Source organism: Vicugna pacos, chromosome 15 (assembly GCF_048564905.1).
Source record: "Vicugna pacos chromosome 15, VicPac4, whole genome shotgun sequence".
Classification (NCBI taxonomy): Eukaryota; Metazoa; Chordata; class Mammalia; order Artiodactyla; family Camelidae; genus Vicugna; species Vicugna pacos.
Window position 1 is genome coordinate 41,543,325 of NC_133001.1, and position 14,170 is coordinate 41,557,494.

Here is a 14,170-nt window from a genome sequence, read left to right on the forward strand (position 1 = left end):
TTAATTTCTAATATGGGCAGGAAGACAACCCACAAACCTTTTGTTTTGAAGACAGGGCAAAAGAGGTACAGAACAGTTCCTGTGAGTCCAAGATGGTGTTAGGTCAAGAAGAAATGTTCAGGATCATGGATCGCAATGGGCCAGCAAGGAGTGCTGGATCTCAGGGACCAGTGGCACCCGTATGGCCTTTAATCAAGTTAGTGTGTGTGTGTGTGTGTGTGTGTGTGTGTGTGTGTGTGTGTGTGTGTGTGTGTGTGTGTGTGTGTGTGTGTGTGTGTGTGTGTGTATGTATGTGGTAAATACAGGGTGCAGGGCAGGGGGCTCTACTGTCTGGCTCTCAGGGTGATGCTATCTGGAAATTCAAGAGGAATCATTCTGAAAACACCTCTAGTGTCAGAATTCAGAAGCAGATGTTTATGTGGTAGATATCTTGCTTTAATTAGCAAATTATAAATAACAGTTATACCAAAATTTTACTTCCCATTTTGCTGAGTAGTTTTTTCTTTTTCCTTCCTTCCTCCTCCCTTTCTGTCTTTTTTTCCTTCTTCCCTTCCCTTCTTTTCCCCTTCCTATCTTTCTTTCCTTCTTTTCTTTCTTCCTTCCTTCCTCCTCCCTTTCTGTCTTTTTTTCCTTCTTCCCTTCCCTTCTTTTCCCCTTCCTATCTTTCTTTCCTTCTTTTCTTTCTTCCTTCCTTCCTTTCTTTCTTCCTTTCTTTCTTTCTTCCTTTCTTTCTTTCTTCCTTTCTTCCTTTCTTTCTCTTTCCTTCTTTCTTCCTTCTTTCTTCCTTCCTTCTTTTCTTTCTTTCTTTCTTCCTTTTCTTTCTTTCTTTCTTCTTTCTCCTCTCTCTCTTCCTTTTTTTTCTCTCCCACTGCCTCCTAGGTATTGACAGCACAAATCTAAACTGTTCTGGGATTCACCAGTCAGTTTGCATTCTGACCTTGGTGCTAGAATGCTGGGTTTTTTTGGTAGTTGTTTGTTTTGGTTAACAGTCTTATTGAGATATAATTCACATGCCTCATGTATACTTTATCTGCTTTAAGTGTGCATGTCGGTTTTTTGAAATTCAGAGTTGTCCAGTAATTATCACAATTAACTTTAGAACATTTTCATTATCCCAAAAGGAAACTGTATTGCCATTAGCAGTCACTCCCTATTTCCTCCCAAACTCCTCCCCAACTCCCAGCCCTAGACAATCACTAACTTACTTTAGGTATCTACAGATGTGCCTATTCTGGACATTTCATATAGTTGACATCCTACAATATGTAGTCTTTCATGACTGGCTTCTTTCACTTACAGTGCTTCAAGTTTCACCCATGTTGTAGTATGTGTCAGGACTTCCTTTTTGCTGCTGAATAACATTCTGCTGTACAGATATACCACATTTTATTTATCCATTCATCAAAGGATGGACATTTGAATTGTTTCCAGTGAATATTTGAGTTGTTTTTGGTTATTATGAATAATGCTGCTATGAACATTCACAAACAAGTTTTTGTGTAGACGTATGTTTTCATTTCTCTTGAGTGTATACTTAGGATGAAATTGCTGGGTCATATGGTAACTCTTATGTGTAACATTTTGGGGAATTGCCAGGCTGTTTTCCAAAGAGGCTGTACTATTTCACATTCCCACTAGCAACATATAAAGGTTCTGATTTCTCCACATCCTTGTCAACACTCATTATTGTTTGTCTTTTTTGTTAAAGCCATCCTAGAGAGTGGGAAATGACATCTTATTGTTATTTTGCTTTGTCTTTCTCTACTGGCTAATGATGCTGATATTTCTTTTTAGTTGGCTATTCCTGAAGAGAGAGAAAACAAAAGTCTTTGTGAGCACCCTCACTCAATGCCGTGCTTGTCGCATTTAGATATAAACCAAATCAGAGAACAAAAGTGTTGGAAGGGCCCTTAGACCCAAGGGAGGCACCTGCTTTACAACCTAGCTTACCTACAGTTCTGGGTGTTTACCACTTCCACCGTTGGAAAGTTCTGATCTTTACAATCTTTAGTGAGATTTTTTTTTTTAATCTGAAACTTTTTTTCCCCTCTGCAATTTTGAGTTCTGAGCCTAGCTTTGTGCTTTGAAGCAAGCTAAGCTCTCTCTTCACCTCCAGGATCCTTCTCGTTTACTTGACTAAACCCATCTACATATTTTTAAAGACACTCTTTGGCAGTCCCCTAAGCCGTTGCCTTTTCCTTTTCCCTTTAGTGAACCCAGCCCAAAGCTGATGTGCAGATATGGCCATGCTTTCAGGCTTGACAACTCAGCAGGGATCCTCCCGGAAAGCCCTTAGGTCAGAAGGGTCCCTGCCAAAGTCTGGGCAGAAGGGGCAAAGGTAACTTAAAGAAACACTCTGAAATCACCTTGCTTTGCTTTTAGTTACTATTTTTATTTTGAAATTTCAAAATAACTTTAAGAAGGTGTTCATGATTTTTATGTTTACTGTGAGGGAACAAAGGTTTTTAAAAGGCATTGAGGATGCACTCTATAAAGACAGAGGCTGGTCCTCCTACCTTCTGCATAAAAAAGATGCTTTTAGCTCATTTCCCTTTACCAGGCACACACTGAAAAGGCACCTGTGATTATTGCTCTGTGACTTTGAGTGTGTGAATATATCCGTGCATTAGCTCCAGGCCCTTGGTCCCCCGGGTCTGCTGTGAACCTGGTCTTCCTCCCCTGATTCATTGAGTCTTTAATGCTCTCAGTTCAGACCGCTAAAGGATTCTCTCTCCTGCATTTACTCAGACTTTGGAACACTATGGGCAAAATGCCCCAAGCTAACTTCTCTTATTTCATATTCCGAATCCTCCATTCTTTCTCATCCAAACTGATGATTCTTCTCTTGAAGACACCACGCCCACTCTCCGTTTCTTAGAGAGGCCTCATCTTTCTCTTGCTCTCTGCCACCACCTTTGGAACCGGGACTGTTGCACCAGCCTCCCTTCTCTGTTCCTCAGGCTCTAGTCTCTCTCTACTGGGTGCTACTGCCCACGGCTGCCACACTGACTTTCTGAAAGCACAGGCTTCCCCTCCCCCCCAACCCAGCGCAGTAGCCTGGAATGGAATTAGAGACCCTTCCGAATCTGAACTTCTCACCTCGGCAGGGGGCACGTCTTTCTCTCTTGGCATGGTGCCAGCCCAGTGACCTAGAAGCTACAAGTGGCCTTAATGTGCGGGTGACTGGATCCCAGGAATGGCTCACTGAATTCCTTTTCCTGGAACACATGGAGCTGATGCTCTTCTCAAAGCCTTTGCATTAGGCTGGTCCCTCTGGTTGGAACATTCTTGCAAGTATTCTCCCCTGGGCTTCCTCCTTTTTCATTATTCAGATGTCAGCTCAGATAGCACTTCCTCTGAGCCACCTTCCCTGGCGGCCCTCCAGGGGAGCTCAGTGGGGGTTTCTGTTTGCTTTGTTCATTGCAGTATTCCTGGCACTGAGAACAGTGCTAGCAGGCGGCAGGTACTTGATAAATACTTGCTGAATTATTAGAATAAAGAAGCTTCTACATAAAGTACTGGTTGCATGAGTTCTGCCATTCTTACGCAGAAACTGAGGAATGAACAAAGAAAGGAGGAATGAACAAGAGAAGAGGGGAAAAGAGCTCCTTGTGGGGCAGAGGATGAACCTGGATACCTAGAGAGAAAATAGGGCACAGGGTTCAGGGCCTGTCCTTCACTTCCTCTGATGTAGAGAATGCTTTTTGCTGTGATTAAAGCAAAAACCAGGCTTATCTCAGAAAAGGACATTTTTGAAGAACCCAGAAAAGGAAACAACCCCTCTCCCCTTCCCTCCTGCCTCTTCTCATTTTCCAGTTTGCATCACCAAAATTAAAAATGGGTAGATAAGTGTCAAGTCCCACCACATATTAGATAATTTCCTAAAAGTAGTAGCAAAAATGGGGTCCCAATTCAAGGGACAAAAATTGTCTGAATTATCTGAAATTTTAAAAAGCAGTTCCTTCTAAAGGACGCATTATTTCCTGAAACTTTTTGGCTGCTCTTGAAGGTGTTTTGTTCTCGACTGAGCGAATTACTTGTCATGATGGAAACTGACAATATATAAAGGCTGTTCCCAGCTCAGGATCCCATTGTGTAACTATTCTGGATCTTCTTTTGTCAAACTGGATCTTCTGCTTCCTTTGCCAACTGACATCAAGTGGATGCATTAGGTCATGATGCTAATATGAAAGAGTTTCCGTACTTGTTTTTCTTTCTCCTTTCTTACCCTCTTTTTATTACATGTAACAAGTCAGATTGTAATTATGGAAGTGAGGAACAGGCAGCTGGCTAGCTCTCTAAGGATGAGAAATGCTGCTGGTCTTGTTTAGACCTCTCAGCAACAGCCAAAGGGTATTTGTCACATGATTATTTAAGATATGCCATTATCCAAGGTTAAAATGACATCACCGAGTGAATTACTCTGGGCCGTTGTGAATCTGCAGTGCCCGATTTGCCAGGGAAAATGAAATCATTAACTCCTTTTACTCCTCTCCTTACCCATGGAAGTGGCAGTCTTTCTCTAGTGGTTTTGGTTTTATGCTGAAGAGAAATTTGGTCCAGTTCTTTCTGGTACATGAAACTGTCGTAGAAACTAAGGCTTCATCAATGTAATTATCCAGTACTTAGACCTCTGTACATGCTGTGTTTTCTCACCTCTCTGGATTTTGGTGCATGATGTTTCCTCTGTCTGGCGTGGTCTTCTCCCTGGTCATCTCCCCTTGTCTTTCTGGCAAACTCTCACTCATCCTTTAGGACTATTTCAGGGGGAGGGTATAGCTCAAGTAGCAGTGTGCATGCTTAGCATGCACTAGGTCCTGGGTTCAATCCCCAGTACCTCCTCTAAAAATTAAATGAATAAACCTAATTACCTCCCCACAAAAAGAAAGTAAAAAAAAAAAAAAAGGACCATTTCAAATGATTCCCCCTAATGAATTTTCAAGTACATATACATTTAGAGTTATTACATCTACCTAATGAATTAACATTTTTATCAAAATGTAGTGACTCACTTTATCCCTAATAATGCTTTTTGTCTTAAACTCATTTGTCTGATGTAATAGCCACATTAACTTTCATTTTGTTCTGGGTTTTTTTTGGTTAGTATTTGCTGGCTCTGTCTTTCTTCATACTTCTATTTTCTATCCTTCTGCATTCTTACAGTTTAGCAAATCTCTTGTTAAAAAAATATATTTGGATTTATAGTATTTTTCAATCTATTATTTTCTCTGTTTTTAATGTCAATTTAATCCATTTACATTTATTGTGATTACTGATATTTGGATTTATTTTTATAATCTCATTTTGTACTCCCAGTTGAACTGCTTTTTCTCTGCTTTCTTCTCTTCCACTTTTTCTAATGTTAAACTTTGTGATTCTTCCTTTTTCATAAACAAGTTTGATGTGGTACTCGTATGGGATTGAATCAACGATTTCTGTCTTCTTGTTTTTTAAGAGTTTCTGCTAAGTAGGCAAATGAGAAAATGCTAGAGGCTATTTATAACTACTCATTGCATCACCAAGAAAGAAGAATAGCTAAGAAGGGACTTGGTGAAAAACTTGATTTCTGAATAATTCTCACTGGGGACTAAAGCAATTTAGCAGCCAAGTAGCTAGTTTTTGAAATGATGCGTTAGCATAGTGTGCAGTGCTGGATAGAGAAGGATGGAATCTGTGTAGAGTATCTGCTTCCAATGGGAGGATGGTGCCTAAGGGGCAAATCCTTGTAAGTTTGGCATACCTATCCTGCTATGCCCTGTGTGACTGCATGGGGGAGGTAAGTCTCCCCCAATTTGTCTCAGTTCAGTTGACTATAAAACCCTCGGGTACTCAATGTGTCATAATCATACTTGGCCTCTCTTGGCTAGAAATCAATCACAAACAAAACATAAGGGAGCCATTAAATTGTGTGGCAGGACTCAGTTATAATTAGACTGCCCAATGATCCAGAATATTCTTCTATTTTCAAGATGATCATGTAAGTAAAAATATGTATTTTTAAAACATACTTACGGAAAATTTTGTTTTGTGGTCTCCTTTTTTGGATTTTTTTTTCTTTAAATCAGGAAAAACAAGTGTAGCATAGAAGTTAATGGCCTGGAATCTGGGGTTTAATACAGACTGAGGTTTGAATACTGATTCTTCTGTGTATTACAGTATAATCTAAGACAGTTTACTTAAGCTTGCTAAACCTCAATTTCCTCATATTCTAAGCGAGGCTAATGATAAATCTACACATAGAGTTGTTGTGAGAATTTACTAAATTAAAACAGAATAAATTATAAGGTCTTTGGTAAAAAGTACTCAAAAAACGGTAGTAGCTATTATAATGATTTTTTTTTTTAATAAGTTGCTCCTTGAAGGAATTCCTTCTTCAACTCCTGGTCCCTTAGCTTGGAGTAATAGGTGGAGGATGGGGTCGTGGGATGGAGCTGGAAACTAGGTGATCTCTTTGCTTCAGGGATTTAACAGGCTGAGTATGGTGGAAATCCCTTTGAACTTTAAGATGCCCTGAAGGAGGTCAGGAGTATGACTTATACCCTCATGTGTGCCATCCAGAGCCAACAGGTATCAAGGGTGTTGGTAAACTCTTTGTTTCAGCAAGACATGATCTATTAAATTTTATGCCCTCATATCCTAATTTCCTGTCCAAACCCCGTTGGAAAGCTGTGGGGTACCACAGAGCTGCCAGTCTTCTCATTCTCAGGAATTCTTACTTCAAGGGCTAGGGGGGATCCTGTCCTGGAATGCTGATGTAGAATGGAGAATGCGTTTTCCTACACAAACATGTGATTATTTGTAGGTGATATGTACCATCAGACTCAATACTATTAACAGCGGGTAAAATAAGGCCTTTAGGACCTACCTGAGATCCCACCCTGTTTAAATAATATGTTTTCCTATTGGAAATATGTTCTCAGTTCCAAATAATTAATTTGCAAGTAAAATATTGAAACATAAGCCATTAGGAAAATGGGGCTGCAATCCTTCACATCTTTAGTGTCGGAAAAGGAAGAAAAATTCTACCTACCGCCCAAAGTGTGGGAACAGTTGAACCATGTGCCTTTTTCTAAATTGGATGTCAGCCAGGATAACACATGAGCAGTTTCATGCAAAGAGCAACACTGGCTCCTTAGTGACCATCATGGGTGGGGACAGTGCATGAGGTTTGGTCCCAAAGCCACCCCTGTGCCCTTGCTGTATCTGGATGCCTCATTATTCCTTGGAGAGTCTTCCTCAGAGGAGAGAAGGCCATCTTCCTTCTCAGGGCTTTCTGTAAGTTTCTGAGTATTGCCTAGAAGGGGTCTCTGTGCCTATACTCCCTCACCCTAAATTGTTCTGGCTTTAAGCAGCTCTCCAAACTCTCTGTGGGTCCCTCTCCATCCTTTTGTCACTCGTTTCTAGTGTTTGACTGCTCCGGGCATGGGTCTCCCACTAATCAGTCAGCTAACAGGCAGATGCCGAGAGTCTACTATTGCTCAGGATTCCTCTAGGCTCCGTAACGGTACAGAAAAGAAAAAGACAGAATCTCTGCTCTGAAGGACAGCTAGTTCAGGAAGCAGTGTATCTTAAGATATTAAAGCACAAAAGTCAAGTCATCCAGCCCTGACCTGAATCCCAGGTCTGCCATTTGTTAGGTTTGGACCTTGAGTCCCAGTCTTTTCATCGATAAAATGAGGATGAGAGAAATAGCTGTCTCATAGAGTTGTCATGAATTGCATTGCAAACTAAAGCGCTTAGCAACGTCTGTATATAGTAAGTACTCAATAAATGTTAGGTATTATTATTTTTTTTAAATCATTATTAAGGCAGGGAGGGTGTAGCTCAGTGGTAGAGTGCATGCTTAGCATGCACAAGGTCCTGGGTTCAACCCCTAGCACCTCCACTAAAAACTAAATAAATGAAACTAATTACCTCCCCCCACCAAAAAATAAATAAATAAAAATTTAAAAAATTATTATTAAGTCCCAGATGGGGTATAAACTAGCCTGGACTGTGTAGGAACCTAATAACACTTCCCTCAATGCCCTCCTTCATCTTCACAGACCTGGGGGAGAAAGTAGTGCTTTGTGGGTCACAGAAATGGTTAAAGATGACCTGGTGAGGGAAGAGCTTTGGGGCACATTGAAGAGCTGCTGTTGACTCCTTGGCCAAGGCAGTCTGCCTATGTTGGTTCAGTTCTGCACTGGGCTCCTTGTTGGGCTTAGAAAGCAAACAATTGGAACTTCCTTTGCCTTTGAAGAATTGGCTAGCTAGGTGAGGATTCAAGACACACACACAGGATGAAGCTTTAATATAATGAAGCAGCATCTTAATTAACAAGAACAAAATGATGTGGTAAATACTCAGTATAAAGAAATGCTTATGAATAAGTCTAAACTCTGGACTCCAGATAAAATGTTCTGAATATGTCAGTACCACCCAAAGCTCCATGGCTTAGCAGCAGAGAGGCCCTTTTCTTACCCCCAGCCCCAGAACCCTGCCTCTCTGTCCCCTGTGTCGGTTTCTCTTCTCAGACCAACTATGGTCTGGACCAGCCGGTGAAATGTAATTCTGAGTCCTGCCCACAGCCTTTGGTGATTTTGGATGAAAGGCCAGAGAGACTTCCTAGGGGAGCCCCATGTTTGTTTTCGTGTTTTAGAGCCGGGAGTGGTGGAGTGATGAATGGTGAAAGCTCTCCCTTTAAAAGAGTGAGGTTGACTTCAGGTGACCCTGACTGGCTGGGCTTTTGCCGAGGACGATGTTTACTTTGCAGGCTAATGACAGGGCTGGCTTTCTGGGAGTGTTGCAATGAGAGAGACTCAGAGGCCTCTGCGGACCTCCTCCCTAGCAAGGCTGTTCCAGCCGGCATCTCGAGGGCAGTTCCACTGAGCTTGGAATTTGGGTGTGAGACACAGCTTTTGTCAGAAGATTTTTAAGCAGATGTCTGTGTGGGTTTGCCCTCTGGATAAACGTGTGTGTTCAGCAGCAACCACATCTCATTCTCTTACTTGATTAACTGTGTGACTGTGAGAAGAAAAGCAAAACCAAGACAAAGTAAAAACCATGGTTGTGATTCTAGATTATTTAAAAATATCCTTATGGAATTTGAAGGTATTATAGAAATCATCTGCAGATATGAAAAACTGAATCCCAGAGAAGGCAAGTGCTCTGTCCAAGGTCACACAACAAGTGAGTGACAGAGCCAAGACTGAAACTAGGTTTTCAGCTCTTGTCCTGTTCTCTTTTCCTTATTCTACTTCTGTTGACAACCATGGACAGTTTTTTCTCCCTTTCATTCAACTCTTCTTTTTCCCCAAACCTCTGAAAGAGCCAAAATGATCCCGGAAATCCTAAATCATTTCCAAAGGCAGTATGTTGTCTGTTGGCCATGTTGTGTGGTTTGCTATTTCAATTAAGTTGTTCAACATTTTATATGACAGCATGCCAATTACCACTGATTCTAAACAAATCAATTCAGGTATTCAGAATTTATAAATATAAAGAATCTTGCTTCCTGTCTCATCTGATTTCTTCCCTGGCTGTCTTCCCTCCACCTGCCTCCGCTGAGATACTTTTTAAAGAGGCTTCATTTGGCATACAAATTCTGGTGAAATCCTTAACATTTTTCTTCTTCTCTAATTTTTATATGCTCATTGTTATAATGATCAACATTATAATAATTTATATTTTGCAGATTATTTTAGTATATTAATTTTGCCCTATAACTCTCTCAAGTTCTCTAATGAGAAGGGGAAGGAGGGTGCAGACAGGACTAGGTAGAGAGACTTTTGAAAATGTGGGCAGTGTGTTTGTGAATGTCTGGGCAGTGGAGTATTTTTGTGGCACGGTGGGTGTTTTGAACTCTCTGGAAACTAATAAGCAAGCTCCACACATACACTTGATGGAAGTTCTCCAGACTTTGGACAACACAGAAGCCTTTCAGATGTCTGAACTGTGTCCAAGTCAGATTATGGCCTAGTGTGCTTCCAGGCGGAAGGCGGAGTGGATCAGAGGAAGTGACACTGGTCCCGGACCCCAGGACACCAGGGCCCAGTGCTGGTTCTACCACTAGTGGTAGCTTTCTTGTCTGTGAAAAGGATTATTAATAGCTCCTACCTCATGGAGTTGATCTGATGATTTAAAAAATTAGATGATGTATGAAAAGTGCTGAGCGATACACTTGGCCATAATAAGTTCTTTTTATTCGTATGCTATGCCATTAGGCTTCTAGAGAACTGACAGTAAACTGGACAAGACCCCTACTTGGGCAGTGAGGCACCAGGACTATGGCCACAGGCTTTGATATCAGACACAGCTGCGTTTAGACGCCAACTCCAGCATCTTCTAGCTGAGTGATCCTGGGCAAGTCACCTAACTTCTTTTAGCTTCAGTACCCATCTCATAGGATTATTGCACGGATCAGTGATGTAGCCCATGTGAAGCTGTTGGCTTCCTGCCTCGCATGTAGTAGTGCTCAATCAATGATGGTTATCATTCCAGGTTCTTAGAGAAAGGGGCCGTAAGAAACCAGAGGAGAGAGGCAGCTAAGACAGCTGTTGAGCTAGGGGTGTTGAAAGAAACTAGGAAAGCAAAGTCCATCCCTTTGGGGTCCATAGTTTCCAGTGGTGCTATAACAAATTGCCATAAACTTGGTAGCTTAAAACAGCAAAAATGTCTTCTTTCACAGTTCTGGAGGCCAGAAGTCCAAAATCAGCATTGCTGGGCTGACATCAAGGTGTCTGCAGGGCCACACTCCTTCCAGAGGCTCCAAGGGAGAATCTGTTCCTTGCCTATTTCAGCTTCTGGGGTCTGCTGACAGTCCTTGGTTTGTGGCTGCATTACTCTAAGCTTTGATTCTAGCTTCACATGGCCCTCTCATTTGTGTGTGGTTTGTGTGTGTGTGTGTGTGCGCCTGCGCGTGTTTGTGTGTGAAATCTTCCTCTATTCCTCTTATAGGGACACCTGCAATACCATTAGGGTCCACTTGGATAATCCAGGATAACTCCCATCTCAAGAGCCTTAATTAAGTGACATCTGCAAAGAATCTTTTTTCTTATAAGATAACACTTGCAGATTCTAGAGATTAGGACCTGATGTCCTTGGGGAGCCATGATTCTGCCTGCACAGAGCCTAAGGAACCAATGGTTGGGACAAGAGTCCAGAAGATTCCTGGAGGGATGTGGCAGGCACAAGAGGGAGGAGAGCTGTCACTAGGGCCGAGACAAGACAAAGCAGAGCAGAGCAGGCATGTGGGGGAGGCTGGTGCAGACCGCATGGCACTAGGCAGGCTGACGTCAGTGAAGCCATGGGGCGGAGTGCAGCTCAGCACCAGCGTCTGGGCAGAGGCATGTTCATGGCCTCCAGGAAAGGGCATGAGTCACTGGGACACCTGGCCAGGGGAAGGAAGAGACCAAGGCCTGGCTGATTGCACTGCTTGGGTTCAGAGTCTTGCTGGACTGTGCTGGGAGCCTCAGACCCCAGAGCCGGTGCCCCACCTCCCTCAACTGGGCCCAGCTGGGCCACAATGAACAGGACTCAGTCCCTGTCCTTGGAGAGTTCACATCCTCCTGGGGGAGGCAGGCGTACTTCCATCTTTGTAGGATTGTCTTCCTCAGTGTCTCTTGTAAGGATGCTTGTCCTTGGATTTAGGGCCCACCTGGATAATCTCGAATGATCTCATCTCTAAATCCTTAACCTGAATACATTTTCAGGGGCTCTTTTTTCCAAATAAAGTCACATCCACAGATTCCAGGATGTGGGCTTGTCTTTTGGAGGCCACCATTCCACCTGCTACACCTCCCCTGTCAAAATGTACCCGTCCTGTGCCTCATTCCTTCAGGTCCCGATGAGATGTTAAATATTTTGAGCAAAATTGTTAAAGATTTAATGTGTTAACCTCTCTGTGTTATCAGAGAACTCCTAGAGGCTTAATGCCTTTGTCAAGAGACAAAGACTCTGTATAGAAATTATACCACAATAAACTAGTTTAAAAAAAGAAAAGGAAAGAAAAATGAGACAAAGTCTCTCTAGGAATTTCAGGCTTTCTGAGAAAGATAGCTTTGGGGAAAGGCTCTTTTATCAGCAGCCTTCCTATCAGATCACAATTTGCTGGGGATTTGCCCTAGTGACCTAATCACTGAAATTATGGGAGAGTTGGAAGTGCTGTGTCACTATTTCATCTCCTCCTGGCTTTCTAAATAACTTTTGCTTCTTTTTAGTCTTAATCCTTCCCTTTCAAACCAGCTAATAATAACCCTGTCCTAAGTAATTTACAAGTATCTTGTTTAATCCTCGGAACAGGTCTATGAAATGGGAACTATCAGTATTGCACTTTGCAGAAGACGACCAAGGCTTAGACATTAAATGTCAGAGCCAGGGCTTGAACCCAGGCTCTCTCTTGCTCCAAACCTCATGCCCCTGACAACCCTCCTGAGGAAGTTCCTGCAGACCTTTGAATAGCACTGCTCTCGGAACTGGACTGCTGGAGCATGATGGGAGTGGTCAAGGGAGCCATGGTGGAGGCACTGGCTCTGTTTCCAGAAAGTCAAGACCGAGTGTGATGGTGGATCCTTGGGCTCAAAAATGTGCATATGTATTTATTAGTGCCACCATGACTGAGAGACCCCTTCTTTTCAGAATTCAAGAGTCTGAAATTGGGGGGGATGGTGATAGCTCAGTGGTAGAATGCACGCTTGGCATGCACGAGGTCCTGGGTTCAATTCCCAGTACTTTCATTGTAAAAAAAAAGTCTCAAATTGGCAAAATTGAGAGGCACAAATGTGCAAAAGGACCAAACAGAATCCTTCTGTATATTTTCCTGTGAGCATGGGGGAGGGAAGAATGAGGAAGAAGACAAAACTGAGAAAAATGAATCTAATTTCTGGTAAGGTGGGATGCCGTTAACACTCATAAACGTATTAGGTAACACCCCTGTCCCACCCCCAGCAGGAAGAGCCTTTGACCCAGTGACGTCTGTCAGACTAAGCTGCCTTACCTCTCAGGGAGGAGAGAAACTAACATTTATTTGAGCATGTAGATTTTTTAGTCTATTTCCCTCACATTATTTTACTTAATCCAGAAAATAATCCTCTGAGAAAGATGTTACTGCCCTCATTTTACAGAGAAGGCACTAGGGCTCAGAGGGCCTTCGTGGTTTGCCCGAGGGCACTCAGCTGGTCAAGGCAAAGCCACGACTCGAGCTTATGTGTTCAAACTCCAATTTCAGAGTTCTGTTTTATCTTGCAGTTGTGAGTTGAAGGTAAACCCTGGTGATGCTCAGTTGCCCATTTAAGCGTGAAGAAGGAACCACATGTCTCACAGGAAGGTGGAGTCAGGAAACATGCAAAGTCATGGCTGGTTTCCTCAACCCCATGTATCTCCTTACCTCTCAGCTGGACTTTGTCCACCTCTCCAAGAAAATGTGAACTTCAAGACTCATCTAAATGTCTCTCTGAAAGATTCTAGGTCCATCACCCTCTGGCTTGAGATAGAATAACGTTCTTTTATACATGTAGCCTCAAACCCATGTAGATATGTGCATTACTGATGAACACCTTGAATACGCCTGCCTCCCCCAGGAGGATGTGAACTCTCCAAGGACAGGGACTGAGTCCTGTTCATTGTGGCCCAGCTGGGCCCAGTTGAGGGAGGTGGGGCACCGGCTCTGGGGTCTGAGGCTCCCAGCACAGTCCAGCAAGACTCTGAACCCAAGCAGTGCAATCAGCCAGGCCTTGGTCTCTTCCTTCCCCTGGCCAGGTGTCCCAGTGACTCATGCCCTTTCCTGGAGGCCATGAACATGCCTCTGCCCAGACGCTGGTGCTGAGCTGCACTCCGCCCCACGGCTTCACTGACGTCAGCCTGCCTAGTGCCATGCGGTCTGCACCAGCCTCCCCCACATGCCTGCTCTGCTCTGCTTTGTCTTGTCTCAGCCCTAGTGACAGCTCTCCTCCCTCTTGTGCCTGCCACATCCCTCCAGGAATCTTCTGGACTCTTGTCCCAACCATTGGTTCCTTAGGCTCTGTGCAGGCAGAATCATGGCTCCCCAAAGACATCAGGTCCTAATCTCTAGAATCTGCAAGTGTTATCTTATAAGAAAAAAGATTCTTTGCAGATGTCACTTAATTAAGGCTCTTGAGATGGGAGTTATCCTGGATTATCCAAGTGGGCCCTCATGGTATTAGAAGGCCAT

General features: G+C 43.0%; 1 long non-coding RNA gene across 2 annotated transcripts in view; it reads left to right on the forward strand.

Moving 5' to 3' along the window:
- The window catches only part of LOC107033899 (uncharacterized), a 144,379-nt gene that overhangs the window by 24,079 nt on the left and 106,130 nt on the right, over positions 1 to 14,170 (forward strand). The gene's annotated exons all lie outside the window — the stretch shown is intronic.